Source organism: Delphinapterus leucas, chromosome 5 (assembly GCF_059928025.1).
Source record: "Delphinapterus leucas isolate spDelLeu-1000000601 "Yukka" chromosome 5, BTC_Dleu_Yukka2, whole genome shotgun sequence".
NCBI lineage: Eukaryota > Metazoa > Chordata > Mammalia > Artiodactyla > Monodontidae > Delphinapterus > Delphinapterus leucas.
In genome coordinates, this window is record NC_143133.1 from 66825275 (window position 1) to 66844953 (window position 19679).

Consider the following 19679-nt stretch of genomic DNA (forward strand, 5'->3'; position numbering starts at 1 on the left):
AGTAGCTTGTTATGTAAATAAACTCATGGGTATGCTAAGGAAATCATCACAATCTAAGGGGACCCAGCAGCAGTGTCTTTGAGATAGAACAAGGAGAGAGAGAGAGAGACAGTGAGAGAGAGAGAGAGAGGTAGAGAGAGAGAGAGAAAGAGAAACATAATGGATAAAAAGAATAGGAAAGCTTCTAGTATAGTAATAAAACTGTTAGAGGAGACAGATGATGGTTAGAATAACCACAACAAAAGGTTTTAAAAGAAGGCTCGAAGAGATTCTATTATAGCTTTATAAGACTTTCTGAAACTTAAAAATCTGATAATTTTTAAATTTAAAAACTGAGTGTATGGGGCTTCCCTGGTGAGGCAGTGGTTGAGAGTCCGCCTGCCGATGCAGGGGACACGGGTTCGTGCCCTGGTCCGGGAATATCCCACATGCCGCGGAGCAGCTGGGCCCGTGAGCCATGGCCGCTGAGCCTGCGCGTCCGGAGCCTGTGCTCCGCAACGGGAGAGGCCACAGCAGTGAGAGGCCCGCATACCGCAAAAAAACCCCCAAAAAACTGAGTGTATGAATTGAGGAAAGATTAGTCACTATAGAGACCACCCTGGAGGGTCAAGTAGAAGACACATTGTAAAACAGCAAAAATACAAAGAGAATGAAATCACGGGGAAGAAGCTGCAAGATTTGGAGGCAGCATCAGGAGTTCTGAAATATGGAGAATAGAGATTCTAGAATGGCGAAAAAGGAACAGATAGAAAGAAACATAACCGTTGAAATAACCACTGGGAAAAACAACATTGGATTGAAAAAAAGACTTGTATATTCATATTGGAAGTGCCCAGGCAGGATCGATTTCCATAGCTGAGGGCTGGAGATGAGAGGGAGAGAGAGCAAACAGGCTGTTGGATACTGACTTGGCTTTTCATTCTGCTCCCAGTGGTACCGCTTTGGGAAGAACATAATGCTATTGTTATGTCATGTGATGGAGGAACTTTGATATTCTCTGATAACACCATATGGTCACACCTTAAACTTCTCATGTGACATATCAGCTCTTGTTCCGTTGGCTTCCATATCAACTACTGTTATCTAATGAATGAAAAAGTTGTGTATAAGCACCACTGCCATATAAGAGAGTGGTTCCTGTTACAGAAATTATTTTGAGTTGCTGTGCATGCTGGTCGGTTTGGATATACCAAATGGGCCTGAGAACTAGGTTTGGGTTGGGAAATGAGGAGAGTGAGTTTCTCTGCAATTAGGGAGAATTTGGAAAGTCAGAAACAATCTAGAAAGGAGGGGTGAGATTGCATGTGGCTGGGATTTTACCTGGTGTAAAGTATCCAATGAAAAATCCCACAAGGAATTAATCCAAAGAAAATAATAAAGATGTCCAAAGTCTAATGCCTAATGCTCAGTTTGAAATTGCCATAAACTTTTCATGACTCTGCCCCATCCCTCATATTCATTTAAATCTACTGTTAATTATGAATAACCCTCTATGTGTCTGAGGCAGAAAGAAGTTTACTTCCCCAAAATTGGTGCTTTAAATATAATTAGGCTTAAGGAAGTGTGCTAGGTTGGGTTTCCAGAAACATCTTTAGGAAGACTGCATCACTGTCCCACTAGGCAAGCCACTGAGTCTGAGGCCTCTAATGCAGCCTTGCTGGAAGCAAGAACCCCCGCTCTCACCAAACCCGCCTCTCAATTCATGGAACCAAAGAATGGACACTGGAATGCTGGTGTAGGAAGAACGATCTTATATTTCCATGACTTTTCTTGACAGCGGCTACAGCTGAGAGTTTCAGGAATATGGAGCTCACTGTATTTCTGCCTTTGGAATCTTAAGAAAAGGCCTTTGACTCACAGAACCTAATTTACTTCCAGACTGTAGCACCTGGAAGATAGTTGGCGCAAAAGTCGAGAGAGACAAACCAAAGAATGATTTTCAAACAATGCTGATTTTCAAGAGCCAACCAAGTGGGGACAGAGATTGTTAGTATTAGTAGGACATTAGATAGTATGGGGGCAGGAAGATAATTCATAAACAAGAAATCAGGGGGAAGCAGGATCTGAGGGACAGAATAATTGTAACACCTCAATCTAGGTTACAGTTGTCTTTGGGGGACTTGGATTATCTTGGGTGCTTTATCGTGACTTAGAGCCAGGGTGATGGGTCATGTGATGACTAAACTACCTCTTATATCCCAGCTAATAGCAAACATTAAGAATCTACCGTAACCTGCTATTTCCTGGGCATTAGAATCTTCAATTAAGCTGGTTAGTAATTCAATTTACCAATTGACTAGAGCTGGCACTAAGAGAGAAATGAAACCTATTTGCTACCCTGCTTGTCAATACTTGTGAAACAGGCTTAAGTAGTCCCACTTGCTGCATATCACAGAGCTGTTATTGTTTAAACTTGATAACCAAAACCAGCGAGCTGTACACAGAGCTAGAGGCTGTACATGTTATTTCATTTTTATAAAATTTATCAGGAGGCAGTGTCTATCTATGTATGTCTACTGTTAGAAAACAGCAACCAAAAACCAAAAGATGCTAGGTAAGGGTGGCTGAGCATAAACTAGAGGGTCTGTAATTGAACCATTGGTTGAAGTGATTTAACCTTAGTATTTCTATCTAACTATTATATTGTTCCATATTGTTGATGGTCTTAAGAAACTTGTTTTCATCTTATGAAAACAGACATGAAGAAAGCAAATGTAAGTATACTAATGAAATGCTAAAAACTTTCGTATGTAGCAAGGTATATATATATGTCTGCTAGGGGTTTAATTGTGTCTCCCCAAAATTCATATGTCCTGACCCCAGTAGCTGAGAATGTGACCTTATTTGGAAATAGGTCATTACAGATGTAATTAGATAAGATGAAGTCATTAGGGTGGGCCCTAATCTAATGTGACTGGTATCCTTATAAAAAGGGGAAGTATGGGCACAGATACCCCCACAGGGAGAACATCATGTGACAATGAAGGCAAAGATTGGGGTGCTGCTTATACAAGTCAAGGAATGCCAAAAATTACTGCAAACCACCAGAAGCTAGAGGAGAGGCATGGAACAGATGCTCCTTGACAGCCCCTAGAAAGAATAAACTCTGCTGACACCTTGATCTCAGACTTCTAGCCTCCAGAACTATGAGACAGAAACTATCTGTTGTGGGAATTCCCTGGTGGTCCAGTTGTTAGGACTCCGTGCTTCCACTGCAGGGGCCATGGGTTCGATCCCTAGTCAGGGAACTAAGATCCCACAAGCCACGCGGCATGGCCAAAAACAACAAAAAAAAGCCTACAAAAACTATCTGTTGTTTGTGCCACACAGGTTGTAGTACTTCGGTTGTTATGGCAGCCTTAGCAAACAAATACAAATTATAAGAATTTTAAAAAACATATAAAGAATATTGAATTGATAAAGTAAAAATTAAGAAAATTGAACATAATGACATTATGTAAACTGTTGCATACACTCAGGGCCCGATCAACACCTTTCCAGATGGCGGAAACTTTGGCCACAAATCTCAGCATGACTGAACCAGCTATAAGAAAATTCTATGCTGTTATAAATCAATGAATTAAAAAAAGATATTTAGCCTCTTAGTAGTGATATGAAAAATTTTGATTAGAAATGGAACCTTTGGAAGCATTCTTTACCAAAAAAACATGAGGCAGTAAAGGAAGGTGAATCAGAAATAGAAGGTTAGTGTCATTTCATAAACTGTATGTGGGTATATTGCTTCATTTCTGACCTAAAGTGTCCTCTGTGGTATTATAATAAAAAAGATAATCAACTTTAGAGGAGTGTCGAGAATGAAAATTACCTAGACTTTTGACATTTAGATTTTCATGTGAAATGGGGCCTGCTTCCAAGTTGATATAAAAAATAGGCTTGTAAATAGATCTACTGGTGCATATAATTCAGTGGTGTCTGCCCTAGAGAAGGTATAAAGTAGCCATATCACTAATTCCTCCTCCAGGAGAACACACGTTCAGTCTTCTCTCTTTCTATCCATAACCAAGTCTTATACCCCAAGCCTATAGTGTTTTGTAGCAAGTCTAAATACAGGGGAAAGCATTTTTATTAATGTGTAAACCTCTAACAGTTATAACTAAAAAGGGTTGTTTTTTTTAAAATTTTGTCCTTCTGGAGTCCGCACATTTCTGAATATTTTCTGTGTGTACTAGTGTTCATACTTAGTAAGAATCTGGCAATTTCAGAAATGAGAAGGCATTTTAACTTTCCCTATCACACAGGAAAATCAAGATTATATCTCAACCCCTTGGGAGGGTTTACATACTGCTGAAAATGACCACTTCAGTGCAGTCAATAAAGGTTTATGTCTAAGTAGGAAATTATTATCTACAGGACAATATGAGGATGATTTTGCTATAAGGCCAAGAAAGAAACCAAGAACTCTTGGTGTTAATTTGAACTAGGACTCAAAAATCTTTTGAAAAGTTAAGTATTTGTATGAAAATAGCTACTAGTAGCTATTATTTGTGGAATGTTTACCATGTGCCAAGCACTGTATTAATGCCTCATTCACCTTCATACATACAGGATTTTTGTGAGGACCAAAATTCTGTATGTGAAAAACTTTGGAAACTTGAAAGTTGCTGAGCTGGGTGAAGCTCAAACCCAGGGCTAGAGTCTGCTGTTCACCAAAACACATATCACAGGCTGTGCTCACGTATTTGAATGTCCTAACTCACCAATAAATACTATTTATTATAAAGAAACCCTAAAAGGGTTTTATCTATTAAAATTAATTCATAATGGCAAACAATGAGAATTGCAATGTTCTGCTTTGGAATGTAAAAACGTTTAGCTTAGTTATTACTGAAATTGGGGCAGGTGGGGTCCCCTGTTCAGTTAAATTTAGGACTTAAATTTAGATGCGGTGTTTCAAAACCACAGGAGCTTCCCTGGTGAAATGTGAAACTGCCTCCACCCGCAGCCCCGGAGGGCAAGGAGAGACTGAAGAAAGGGGCAGGCTACTCCAGACTGGCAGGTGGCAATTTTTTGCTTTTGTTTTTAATTAGCATATATATTTATTTTTTAAATTGAAGTTTAGTTAACTTACAGTGTTGTGTTGGTTTCAGGTGTATAGCAAAGTGATTCAGTTACACACACACACACGCATATTCTTTTTCAGATTCTTTTCCATTATATTATAAGATATTGAGTATAGTTCCCTGTGCTATACAGTAGGTCCTTGTTGTTTACCTATTTTATATATAGTAGTATGTATATGTTAGTCCCAAACTCCTAATTTATCTCTCTCCCTGCCCTTGCTGTCCCCTTTGGTAACAAAAATTTTGTTTTCTATGTCTATGGGTCTATTTCTATTTTGTAAATAAGTTCATTGGTATCATATTTTTTTAGATTCCACATATAAGTGATATCATATGCTATTTGTCTTTCTCTGTGTGACTTACTTCACCTAGTATGATCCATCCATCTAGGTCCATCCATGTTGCTGCTAATGGCATTATTTAGTTTTTTTATGGCTGAGTAATACTCCATTGTGTATATATACCATGTCTTCTTTATTCATTCATCTGTCGTTGCTTCCATGCCTAGAAAAAAATTTTTTTTTAATTTGTATGGAAACACAAAAGACCCTGAATAGCCAAAACAGTCTTGAGAAAGAAAAGTGGAGCTGGAGGAATCAGGCTCCCTGACTTCAGACTATACTACAAAGCTACAGTAATCAAAAAAATATGGACTTCTTAATTTTTGCCAATCTAATGAGAATAAAATGATATATCATTTTGCTCTAAAAAAAACCCAATATGGCACTGGCACAAAAACAGACACATAGATCAATGGAACAAAATAGAAAGCCCAGAAGTAAACCCACATACTTATGGGCAATTAATCTACAACAAAGGAGGCAAGAATATACAGTGGAGAAAGGCAGTCTCTTTAATGAGTGGTGCTGGGAAAACTGAACAGCTACATGCAAAAGAATGAAATTAGAACATTCTCTAACACCATATACAAAAATAAGCTCAAAATGGATTAAAGACCTAAATGTAAGACCTAAATGTAAGACTAGCTATAGAGGAAAACATAGAACAGTCTCTGACATAAATTACAGCAATATATTTTTGGATCCATTTCCTAGAGCAATGGAAATAAAAGCAAAAATAAACAAATGGGACCTAATTAAACTTAAAAGCTTCTGTACAGCAAAGAAAATCATAAAGTGAAAAGACAACCTACGGACTGGGAGAAAATATTTGCAAACAATGCTACAGACAAGGGATTAATTTTCAAAATATACAAGCAGCTCATATAGCTTAATATCAAAAAACCCAAAAACCTAATCAAAAAATGGGCAGAAGACCTACATAGACATTTCTCCAAGGCAGGTGGCAGTTTTAATAAGCAAGGGAACTTACATATGAAACTTGTCTGGGCAGCCCCAAGTTGAGTAGATCTCCATACACACCCACCAGAATCTTAAAGATTTATATAGAGGTTTTAACTGGGTTCAGTCAAGTATACCATCCAGATGGTCTCAACAACATATTACTGTCTCAAGGCTGTATTTGAAATGACTCCAGCAGGGGAGGGAGTGAGGAGCCTCCAGTTGCCTGGGTCTAGCTCATGGGTCAGCTGACAGTCATGTTCTCTTGATGACCTCCTCCAACAAGATGACAAGTAGATAATCACAATGCATAAATGTGTGCAGATTATAAGAATATTAAATCATTATTTATTCCGTTAGGTTTATATACATGTTTACTAAAAAAAAAAGAGGTGGCAGCATAATCATTTTGAAATTCATTCCAAGTTGTTGATGTCTCGGTAGTTCATTCTTTTGCTACTGCCGAGTGGTTTTCCATTGTCTAGATAGATGAACCACAGTTTTTATATCCATGGACCCAGTGATGGACATTTGGATTATTTCCAGTTTTTGGCTATTACAAATAAAGCTGCTGTAAACATCCATCTATAAGTATTTTTATGTACATATACTTTTATTTCTTTTGGGTAAATACCCAGGATTGGAATGGCTGGGTTATCTAGTAAGTGTATGTTTAACTTAAGAAACTATCAAATGGCTTTTCAGAATAGTGTCAGTTTACATTCCCATCAGTGGCATGTATTCTCATAGCCCCCCAGTGCTTGGTATGACCAGTCTTTTTAGTTTAGCCATTCTAGTGGGTGTGGTAGTATCACATTATGGTTTTTGTTTGCATTTCCTTAATGATGGATAATGCTGAGCATCGTTCATGTGCTTATCTGACATTAGTAAACCTTTTTTGGCAAAATGTTCAAATCATTTACTCTTTTTTTTTTTTGTGGTACGCGGGCCTCTCACTGTTGTGGCCTCTCCCGTTGCGGAGCACAGGTTCCGGACGAGCAGGCTCAGCGCCACGACTCATGGGCCCAGCCGCTCCGCGGCATGTGGGATCTTCCCAGACCGGGGCACGAACTCGTGTCCCCTGCATCGGCAGGCGGACTCTCAACCACTGCACCACCAGGGAAGCCCCGTTTACTATTTTTAATTGTTTTTTACCTGTTATGTTCTAATAGTTCTCTTTGTATTTGGATAAAAGTCCTTTATCAGATATGAGATTTTCAAATATTTTCTCCCAGTCTGTGGTTTGGCCTTTTTTTTCTTTTAATGGTGTCTTTTGGAGAACAGAAGTTTTTCATTTTGTTGAAGCCCAAATTATTAATATTTATTTTATGTATTGTGCTTTTGATATCTTATCTAAGAAATCTTGACCTAACATAAAGCACAGAAGTTTTTTCTTATGCTTTGCTTTATAAATTTTATAGCATTATATTTTACATTTATATCTGTAATCCATTTCTGAGTTAATATTTGTATATGGTGCAAAATTCAATTGAAGTATATATATATGTATATGTATATATGTATATGAATATCTGTTTGTTAAAAAGACTGTCCACTGAATTGTGTTTGAAGCTTTGTGGAAAATCAGTTAACTATATATCTATTGGTATATTTCTGTACTATCTATTCTGTTCCATAGATCAATCTACCTGTTTTGGAGCCAATATTTGTATCTAGATTACTATAGTTTTATGCTAAATTTTTAAGTAAGGCAGAAGAAATTTGTTCTTTTTCAAAGTTATTTTGGCTATTTTAGTTCCTTTGCATTTCCAAGTAAATTTTATAATTGTCAACTTCTACAAAAGAACTTCTGGGGTTTTAATAGCAATTATTTGAATCTATACATCCATTTTAGAATGATGCCCCCTTAATTAAGTCTTCTGATCCACAGACATGATGTTTTTCCCCATCTAGTTAGATCTTCTTAATTTCTCTTTTCAATATTTTGTAGTTTTCAGTGTCCATATTTTAACAGATTTATCCTTAAGTAGTTCATATTTTTACCCTATTATAAAAATATATTAATTGCAATTTCCAATGGTTGCTATAGAAATACAGTTGATTTTCAGACATTGATGTTTTATCCTGAAACCTTGAAAACTCACTTGTTAGCCTTAGTAGCTACATAGATTTTCTGCATAGATAGATTATCAGGGCATCTGTGAATGACTAGTCATATGTATGGCTGGTAGGATTATGGAGGAAATTTGGGATGACCATCATGTTTGATATCACTGTCATTAATAAGGATTAGAAATGTAGAATTAATAATATGTTTTGCAAGAAGAAAAATGATTAAATTTAATGATAGATATGTTGAATTCTAGGGTCCCATGGGAATTCCAATGGAAATATTTATCTATTCTTAGGGGAGCAATCAGGAATGAAGAAATGTATTTGGGAGTCATCACTATAGATGATGGTCTGCTTTGTAGAAATATATAAAATAAAAATAAAAAGAAGAATATCATGGATAGAACCATGGGGAGCATCATGTTTGGTTTAAGATGGAGAGACTTGGGTATTTTCATGTGCTGAGATAAGAGAAAGGAAATTAATTTAGAAGGAGACTCTTTAATTTCCTTTTCCTTAGTGCTTTGTTCAGAATCACTAATATCTTTTTAAATCCAAGAGAAAGTATGTTGATTCCCATAAGGGGTCATATCTCTATCTCTGGCTTCTGTCTGGATTCAGGGTCCATGAAAATAAATTTGTTTCTCAGTCTGACTTTGCATTTCTGAAATTGTAAATCTGAGAGACAGTTTCTATGTGATTGTGAGCCTGCCAGTATGTCATAATTTTTTTAAAGGTTTTTAATAGAATAACTTTTTTATAGTTACAGAAATAATGCAGATGCATTATAGAAAATTAGAACACAAAACGAGCAAAATAAAATAAAAACAAACATTACATTCCCACTCCCTTACGGATCATCACCATTAATACCTTAGTACATATTAATATTGTACATCCTGTTTCATAAGCTGCTTTTCTTAGTCAATGATCCTCATCTTTCCTGTTCAGTAAATTTTTATCTCATCTAATACCCAGATCATATTCAAATTTCCACAATTGGCTAAAAAATGTCCTTTACAGTTGATTTATCTAAGTCAAGACCACACATTGCATTTGGTTATTATGTCTCTTAGTTTATTTTAATTTGGCACAATTGCTTTTTCTAATGATCCTGACTTATCAAAGAGGCTGCCGTATATCAAACTCCTAAAGATTTTGTTTCTACAAAGCAGATAGCCTGTTTTCTTAGAGCTGTTTATGGAAAAATACTGTCATAACAAAAATCAGTAATCTACTCATCAATGTACTAGTGTACCAGTCAGTACTTTGTCAAATCAGCCATAGTTATATAAGATGCAGGCAACAAGAGCCAATATGTATGATGGAATAATTAGGACTGTTTCTGTGGGGTCACTGGGCCTGGAATGGCAAGACCTAGATTCCCCTTTCATCTCTCTTTGTGATTCCAGCACATACCTCCAGCACTGGTCTTTATGGCTCTGACTCCACAGTCCTTGATCCTTGTAATATTAACTCTTTCTGTTCTCCCCGACAGAGGGATGGTAGCTCCTTCCTCTGTCTGGTGGTTTTTAAACATGTTCACAGGTTCTCTGACATTCCTCCCACTAAGAGATGGGGCCTATGTCTTCTTCCCTTATACCTAGACCAAACTTACTGACTAATCACAACAGAATATGGCAGAAGTGACACTAAGTGATGTTTGAGTGTCAGTCGTAAGGGGATGGATTTTCTAACCTTTCTCTTGGATTACTTGCCATTGAAGTCTGAGCCATCAGTAAGAAGTCTGAGACTGTTATGTTGTAAGGAAGGCCAGGCCACATGGAGAAGCTCTATGTGGGTGTTCTAGCCAACAGCCCTTGCTGAGGTCCCAGCCAACAGCCAGCACCAACTATCACATGTATGAGCAAGTAAGATTTCAAGATGCCTCTAACCTCCACCACCATCTGACTATAACTGCATGAAGGAATCCAAGTGAGAGCCACCTAACCGAGTGCCCCCCGCCCCCAGATCCTAGAACTGTGAAAGATAATGATTAAAAAAAAAAGATTGTTTTGAGCTACTGAAGTTTGAGGTACTTTGATATGCAAAAACAGAGAAATGGAATACTCAGTTACTCATTTCTGAGTTACCTCATCACCCCTGGTTTTCTCTCTTACCTCATCTATCATCTGTGTATCCAATTCCCTCAATTAAATTTCCTCCCTTTGAAAAACCTAGAATTGTTTCCATTCTCCTCACAAGAACCTTACTTATAACCCTCCCAGGCAGGGCCTGCACAAAACAGCCAGGAAAGATTGAAAAAAAAATAAATCCAGATCACATGTTGATCTTTTTTAGTTACAAGGCTTATGATGTTTATTATCAACTGGTTTGTAAAACCAGCATCCTAAAATGTTTCTGTTCTCTCAGAAACTATAAATGTAACCTTCTGAGCATGTGTAGAAACCTGCCCTATATTTGAATAAGTACAAGATAAGAATTTCAGAATTTGTTAAAGTTCTAAAAAAAAAAATGTGATTCTTAGTGGTATCTTTTTCCTTCACTACAGCAAATTGCCTTTTATTTTTGTGCCTACCAACAAAAAGGGAGAGAGCTTTAAAAACACACCTTTAATTTTATTTTTATTTTAATGTCTTTTCCTTAGGAAAGTTATAATCTTTCTTTGTAATATGAGGAAGTATAGTGAAGATGATCCTGGCATAAAATGGCTTTCACTACTTAAAAGCTGGCTTTGCTTGTGAACCGCAGCACATGTAGTAAGAAGCCTGCTGCTCCCCAAGCATTGTAGGGTGCTTAAGACTAGGGACTTAGATTTATGTAGATGGTGGCGGTAACTCCAAAACTTCATGGGAATATTCCTCTCAGGGTGTCAGGCTCTGCTGGATACTCCAGGGAGTAATTCCAAAGTGAATCACAGGGAGTTACATTTTACAGCCTTGGAGTGTGTGGGTCCTGAGCTGGTCAGAGTCCAGGAAGCTAGTCTTCGGTGCCTGTTTCATGGAGAAGGAAACTTCCCAGAGCAGGCTTTGCCACAGTTTCAAAGATGTTTTTTAATGGACAGCAAGTCTGCTTCCGTAGTTAGTACTGCAATATTAGTTCTGCTCTCATGTTTCCCTTTACCATCAATTTCTTTGTCTCCTCTGACGTCATTCTGCTTGCTACACATGGCCTGGGTCAGCTTCAGTTTTCTCTAGCTCAGCTTTGGGAACTGAGGTCTCACTCATTTTCTGACACAGTAGAGACTAAAGTAGGAGACTCCAATCTGTCAAGCAGTAGAAGAGAAGACAAGTTTTGCTGCCAAAAGCCACGAAACCAATGCTAGCCGCATGAGGCACTGAGCTGCAGCCTTTCCTTAGGATCTGCATTGTTGGTCCCCTCCACATGGCTGGGTTTCTACCTGTCGCTGTCTTGTTGCATCAGGTCCTGCTGGCACTGGCCCTTAGTCCTGAACCCTTACATACTCTGATGGTTCTCTGACAACCTGCCCAGTTCTGACCTAGCTCTTTTGCTAGCTCTCTCTTTACCATCCCTGGCTGAAAACTGTCTCATGTTTACTTGGGCAGGTGATGGCGCCTGTCCCCAGAGAATGATAACTCAGCCCTGACCCAGTCCCCTCACCCACCTCTCCTTAGCCTTGCACCGAAAGTGACCCCTACCTGGACTCTGCTGCCGCCATGCCCCAACTTCCCTACCACCCAATGAATTCAGGCACTCATCCGAATGGAAGGTGAGTTTGCCATACTCTTCTGGCTATGGATTACTCCTCTTGCTCTGTTTTCTTGTCCCTTGTTTGAGCCTGCCTGAATTATGACACTGTTCTTTGGTCTTAACCTTTCCCCTGGCCTCTATCAGCCTTCACTTTCCTTCTTGTCATTCCAAATAAAAGCGCATAAAAGGCTTCACGTTGAAATTTGAGAGGGGAAGAAGATAAATGCCAAAGTAAATTTGTAAAGCCAGAGGCTGTGGAGCCCAACAGGTGTGGAATAGCAGGGAAAATAATGGAGAAGCAGGTGATCAGCACTTATCAGGAGAAACTCATAGGAAGGAGGATCCAAAACAATACTTATAGCCTCAGGTGGCTGTATGTTTAACAATGTACAGAGCATAACAATAAAGAAAGTGAACTTAAAACTCAACCCGAGATTGTGAATATGATCTCTTAGGCATTATTGAGACTTGGTAGCATGGAACAGTGGTAATGGAACATTGTCTCCACTGGAAGCCAGTCTTCATTTGGGTGAAGTCCCTAACTATCCATGTGACCACCCTGATTCTCTCCTTTGAAAACTGATGAAATTGATGAAACTCAACTTTATCTCCAAGTTTCTTTCTTAGTTCTGACAGTCTGTGAGCATGGCCCACGGCCCATTCTCACAGTTGAGTCTATACATTATGGGTTCAGCCAAATGCTGCTTTCAGGTTCTTTAAATAGTTACCCATGTCCCAGAAACAGAAAAAAAATTATAGTTGTTGGGAGATGATGGCATATAAAACCAGCTACGACAATTGTAAAACATGAGTCATTGTTGTGCAGTATTTAATTTTTGGTTTTATGACATTTTGACATCCAGCTCATGAAAGATCTATCACTGGTTACATGAGTTTATACTACCCTCTGGGGACCTTTTTTTTTTTTTCCTCCCACTTGTTGCTTCTAAAAGGTTCTTAAGAGATATTTGAGTGAAACCTCTCTACTGTGCAGAGCCTGTGGGGATTACAGTCATGGAATGATGAAACTTTAAGGGTAAGGAGGCTTTTGCATTTTCTGGACATGGAAGCAGGAGCCCAATTTCAGCCAGAAGTGTGAATGAAAGGAACATCAGTGAGTTGGTCTTTCCGTTCTGATACCATGATGTCTATAATATGGAATGCAAGGTTCAACCAGATTTGCATTTGAATCCCAGCTCTGCCTTAATGAGTAAGGTATTTAGTGTCTCCAAACCTCAGTTTTCTCAGGAAAATGGGGACAATATTACATATTTCATATGCTTATTTTAAAGACTAAAAGAGGTAACGTATGGAGCATTTTTTGGCACATAGGAAATACTTAGTAAATGTTACTTTTATCATTGTTATCTATTATTTATGAAACATCCAAAATGGAGACTATCCAGTAGGAAGTACACCAATATAAGCTAAAATGAGTTTCTCACTCCAAATTACACTTTCTGAGTATCTGAATTCTTATTTTCAGTTAGACTTCACAATTTAAAATGACAAAATTTGGTTTCTGAGAAATTAAGAAAAATGTAGTTCACAGATGTAAAAGCAAGGATATTTTGGCATTCAAGGCAGTAAACAATCTAAACCAACTAGATTGACCGTGACAATGGAATATGCTTTTGTACTTTCCAAGTATGAAAAGCAACTTCTCAGTTTCATGTTACAGTTATGATATTATTTGCAAAATAGCAAAAGAATTTGCAGAAACATTTCTATTTAAAGAATTCTAGTTTTTGAACAGCAAGTTACCACCACTGAGCTTTTTGTTTGCCCTCTCACTTTGTTTTAAAACTGAGTAGACAGTCAAAAGAAGTGGTGAAATCATGCCTTCAGATAAATAGTGTTTCTGAAAAAAAATTTTTTTATAAATTTATTTTATTTAATTAATTAATTTATTTATTTTTGGCTGCGTTGGGTCTTCGTTGCTGCGTGCAGGCTTTTCTCTGGTTGCAACAAGTGGGGACTACTCTTCGTTGCTGTGCGCGGGCTTCTCATTGCAGTGGCTTCTCTTGTTGAAGAGCATGGGCTCTAGGCACGAGGGCTTCAGTAGTTGTGTGGCACGTGGGCTTAGTTGCTCTGCGGCATGTGAGATCTTCCCGGACCAGGGCTTGAACCCGTGTTCCCTGCATTGGCAGGTGGATTCTTAACCACTGTGCCACCAGGGAAGCACCCAGGTAGTGCTTTTGGATACCCATGCTCTGAACTGTAGCTATTCTACATATATATATGTATATATGTATATATATATATATATATATATATATCCTTTTTATAAAGAAAGTGAGGAAAACCCAGGAAGCATCTGTGGATTGTTAAGAACTCTTGAAAAGGAAATATTTGTGTAGATTTTCTAATCTAAAGCCTAGTTTGGGAAAAAAATAATAAAAATAATGACTTTAGAATTATATGATATTTTATAGGTATTCAATAAACCTGTATTTACAGGTGTTCTAAAAAACCATGTTTTTAAATGAAGGGACTCTATCCATTTTTCTTTCCACTGAGGATGAAACTAACAAAAGGAGTAAATTTTTTTTCTTTAAATGTGCAAGCAATTATTTCTATTTCTATTTGACTTTACTGCATAAAGGTTTTTCTTCAGCATTCTTGGGAATTGTAACAGCAGTAACTATTACTAATTTTTTTTGCAGAACCTCCCTCTGACCTTCTACATTGGAGACTAAGCATCCTTTCTCTCCGTATTCCTCTGTACTTCATTTATCTCTGTTGTACTGCTTATCAGACTGTACTGGAAATTCTTTGAGGGCAGGAGTTTAGAAACTTTGAATCCCTGCTGTTTGACATGACATTTGCTCAATCACATGGGTTGAATGAACAGTTGAAAAATTAACGGTACAAGTGTCTCGGGGAAGGAGCGGGGTAATATGCAGGCCCACAGACAGAATTAACATCCATGAGATCAGGATTCCTATTTAGATGGGACTAGCTGGGAAGGGAGGTATCTGAGAATTCTAGAGTATTAGAAGGGCCTGGATTAGGATTCAGTCCCTATTCCATCGATTTTCCAAATCCCCATAATACTAGTGTGGTTTGGGAGAAACTGAAGATGAATTAGTTCAGTGGTTCTTAGGAAAGGAAGTACTCCCCCATGGGAGGCATTCTGGAAATTGTGAAGGAGTGTTTTGGGGTTGTTAAATATTTGGGGATGGCTCTCTACCGTCATTTAATAAAGTTGGATCCAGGGATTCTAGTTGCCTTGCCATGTGTGGGAGAGCCCTGCCGCAACAAATGTGTACATATCCTGTGCACATTTCAAATTACCTTAGCCTGGAAATGAACTCCAGCTGACATGTGAACACAGGTGCTTTTTATGCAGTTTTAATATGCAGTTTATCTTCCAGGAAGTGCAACTGATGTGTAAATTGAGAAGAGTAGGGTATTTTGCTTTGTTTGGAAATTTCTCAAAAGTTATTCATTGTTTCAGAAAATTATGAAACTGTGTTGGTTGTGCGTTTGAGTGGTTGACAGGACCCCCTGCCAGTTTGCATGTGTGTCTGTCATACCAGTGATGGATGCTTCTATGTGCTGGTGCAGGCACCAGACCACTTCAACACATCTTCCACTATGTCAGGTCTAAGGGCTTACATAATGAAGCATGTGTGGTTTCTTATCAGTTAACATCATTTTATTTCTTCTTCATGCTAGAGTTAGAGTGTTATATTGGGTTTTTGTGTGAAGGTAGGTTACATATAGTTCCAAAAGTCATTTTCTGAATCTCTTAGCCAGAAGTGTTTTCAGTCTTTTTCAGATTTTAGGAAGCCAATGAAGTACATACACCTGATAGCATATGACACTCTTGGTGGATATCCGCCTGTAACCAAACACATTGATTTTGCTGTAGCAAATATTCATAATAGGCGGGATAAATAGAAATTTACTCTCATTAGTTCAGGTCAGGGGATGCAGGCATATGAGGTTAGGTGCCAAAATTTGGTAAAAGTTTTCAAATTTCAGAACTTGTTGGTCTTTAGAGTTATGGAGAAGCAACTGTGGAATGAATGCATTATTTCTGTATAGATGGATTATAGTGACTGTGTATTTTATTCCAGGACAATAAAAGGGGTATTAAAATATTAGGTGCAAAAGGAGATTTGGGGTGTGATGCAGTTAGGGATCATTGATGGAGTTGAAGAAACTCAGACTTCTAAATAACCATATGCAGTGAATCACTGACTGAGTTATGGCCTAGACTTGATTCTGAAATAGTTCCCTGAGGCTAGAGTCCATTCATAAAATATTGAAATGTACAAGCCAGGTTATTTATCTTTACCTGCTTTTACAACAAGGGATTGCACTCAGGACCACTGGTGCTTTGTTGATATGAGAATGTTATGTACTCCTGTGAAAAATGAAACATAAAGCAACAGTCAAAAAAGCCAGATGCGCTCTCCAGGTTGTTAAAAAGGGGTTTTGTCCGTTTCCATTTTCCATAAAAGCACAGCTGTGCCTTCTAAAATTGGAACTTATTCATGTGCTCACCAGGTGCCAGCACATAAAAATCAAAAGTGGAGAAAGCTGAAACAAGATATTTTAAAAATAGAAGTAGGAGATGAGAATAGGGAAAGAGGTAAATGAAAAGAAAGTAAACGAAAAGGTAGAAAGGAAAGAAAAAGTAGCTGTATGGAAACACGTTGATGGGGTAAAGTGCACATAGAATTTTATTAAACAGTGAATTTATTGGATAAGAAATGATCATTCATCCACCTAACTGTTTTAGTTGGGGTGGGTGCTTGGGCTCATCCATTCAAATTCTTTGGCTTATATTTTTTACATTTAAAAACACAGGCTCCAAAGGCAGTTAGTAGAGAAGTTTGGAAAAAACCCAGACCTGCCAATTCTGAGTGCAGTTTTCTTTTCACACTAGAACTTGGGCTTAAGTGAAGACTCTTGAGAATGAGGAGAAAGGGCAGACCTAGGGTATGTTTCGAAGGGAGCACAAGCAGTACTTATGGATTTGGAGACTATGTAGAGAGAGACAAAGGAAGGAATTCCTTTTAAAAGGAATCTTTTAAAAAGAGGAGTGCTATCGTCAGAAGTGGAGATGATTAGAAAGAGGAGGATAGGAATAATGAAGTTCTATTTTAGATGTTTTACACTTAAGTAACAGAATCACATTTTATTGAAAATGCCTAGCGCGCATTTGGAAATAAAGAAAAGTCATCAAGTGGCTTTGAAGCATCAATATATTTTCATTCAAATGCTCCATTTTCCTAAGGCCCAACTGTATACACATCAGCTCCAGAGAGTTAAAGATGTTTGGAATTTTGGGTTCCAGAGAAGTGAGCACCTGGGAGTTTTGGCCTGGATGGTATTTTGTAGTAATGAGAAGAGACAATTTTGGTGAATTCCCCCAGTGACTCGGGGTTGTTGGTTATAAGCAACATGAAGTAAACAGGTGGCTTAACTAAAGGTATACATGGCAGGACATTATGCCAGGCCTCTTGAGGAGGCAAGAGCTGGAAACCCCAGGAATCCAGGGGGCTGCTTCCTCCACCTTCTCTGCTGGAAGCTCCTAGAACTGTTGTGTTCTAATTCCAGGTAATGTGACTGGGCCAGCCAACGGACAGGGTCGTATGACCTTCTGCCCACTTGGTAGAGCTGCTGGAACAGACACTCTGTATAGGGGCATGGCCACGGCAAACAATTTGAAAATATGCCTGCTAAATACCATTGGCCAAGTCCTTCACTGAGTATGTGGAGGGTGGTTCAGGAAGAGGGAATGCTTGACCATTCTGAAGACTTGGGTCATGGGCATTTATAATTTCAGAATTTTTAAAACTAGGAGAGGAGTGCACCATGGCATTGCCTACTCTAGGAATGACACCTCAAAGACAAGCAGTGTGAGGACTGGCTGACCTGTCCCGTCGGAGCCTGACCCCTGATACAGGTGACTGTCAGTGTCAGAGCAGAAGCATTGCTTTGTGTTGGGAGCCCTTTCCACACTATGGTCACAGGAAGATGGTGTTATGGTGAGGCTGATTTGTAGAAGGCTGGGCTCAATTTGTGGCTCTATTTTGAGAAGTCCTTTCTGTCTGGAGACTTGGTGCAACCGAAGCCAGATGGCTGTTATAGGATAAACCACTGCCTCTCTTTTCTGGGTGCACTCTTTGCCTCACACAGGGGCCTCTGCTTCTAGGTGTCCTCATAGAGCTTGGGCGCTCACCCTGCTTCTGTGGGCTGTCACAGTTCAGTTCCTTGAGCACCCTGCAGCTGTCTCCTTATTGCCACCTGTTTTCCATGCGCCCTGCTCAGCTCAGTAAGGTCATATTCTGTCAAAAAACTACACTCTGGGGTTAGTAAGCCAGGGAGCCTAGCAGCTTGGGGAGGTTGGACCACTTATGCTGTATTAGCTTTTCCTTCTCCTCTTCATAAAGTACCTATGGAAACAAAGATACTGTGCTAGATAACGGCAGCGACAGCACATTGAGATTAATAGCTGTTACTCATTGAGGCCAGATACTTAAAAAAATTGTTCTAAAACTTCAAATCTTGGGGCTTCCCTGGTGGCACAGTGGTTAAGAATCCGCCTGCCAATGCAGGCGACACGGGTTCGAGCCCTGGTCCGGGAAGATCCCACATGCCGCGGAGCAACTAAGCCCGTGTGCCACAACTACTGAACCTGCGCTCTAGAGCCCGTGAGCCACAACTACTGAAGGCCGTGCGCCTAGAGCACGTGCTCTGCAATAAGAGAAGCCACCGTAATGAGAAGTCCGCGCATTGCAACGAAGAGTAGCCCCCGCTCGCCACAACTAGAGAAAGCCCGCGGACAGCAACAAAGACCCAATGCAGCCAAAAAAAAAAACAACCCAAAAAACCCCCCAAAACTCAAATCTTTACTCAACTGTGAGACAGGTATAATACTGTTAAGTTTATCCATATGAAGTTATTTATACTCTACCATTTTGTCCTACAGAAATGACAGTTTCACCTGGTTAGACCTAAGGTTTTACAGGCAAAGAAAGGGAAGCTCAGGGAAGTTATAAAATGTTACCAAAGTCACACACCCTGATTCAGAGCTAGCATTGTAACACTAGGCAGTTGGCTTCTGGGTCATTGGTACTTGCACTGTGCCTGCCTGACTGCTGGATCTTGTAAAAGGTACACTAACTGGTTCTTTCTTCGGAGAGCTTTTAGGCTAGAACATACAGCTGCGGAGGGATTTGTAGAGCCTCCAGAATCCCCTAATCCTGCAGAGCACTGACCCAGTGCTGGGATGTTTGAACCTGAGAGTGAGACCCCAGTTCCCAAACTCATGAATACTAAGATGGCACTGTGAGGTTAGAAGTTGAAAAGGGAAGTGGGCAAAATTGTCAACTCAGAGGGCGTCTGGATGGGAGGACCTGCTAGGACATTGCTATGGTCTGAATGTGAAACAGGAGGCTTCCGGAAGCCGAAAGGCAGAAGCCAGCGCTGTTTCCCAGTGGGGTTCTACCAAGCCCACCAAGAGGTATCCGGAGGCAAATAGGCTGGGAAACTGTTTTCTCCTGCAACTGAGCCAGAAGCAGTAGTAGGAGTG

General features: G+C 39.2%; 1 protein-coding gene across 1 annotated transcript in view; it reads left to right on the forward strand.

The window, feature by feature from the left end:
- Positions 1 to 19679, forward strand: part of GRXCR1 (glutaredoxin and cysteine rich domain containing 1) — a 173047-nt gene continuing 153368 nt past the window's right edge. Inside the window, exon 1 of the mRNA XM_089911863.1 lies at positions 1 to 19679. This exon is cut by the window's right edge and continues 29857 nt beyond it. The gene's annotated coding sequence lies outside the window, so the exon portion shown is untranslated.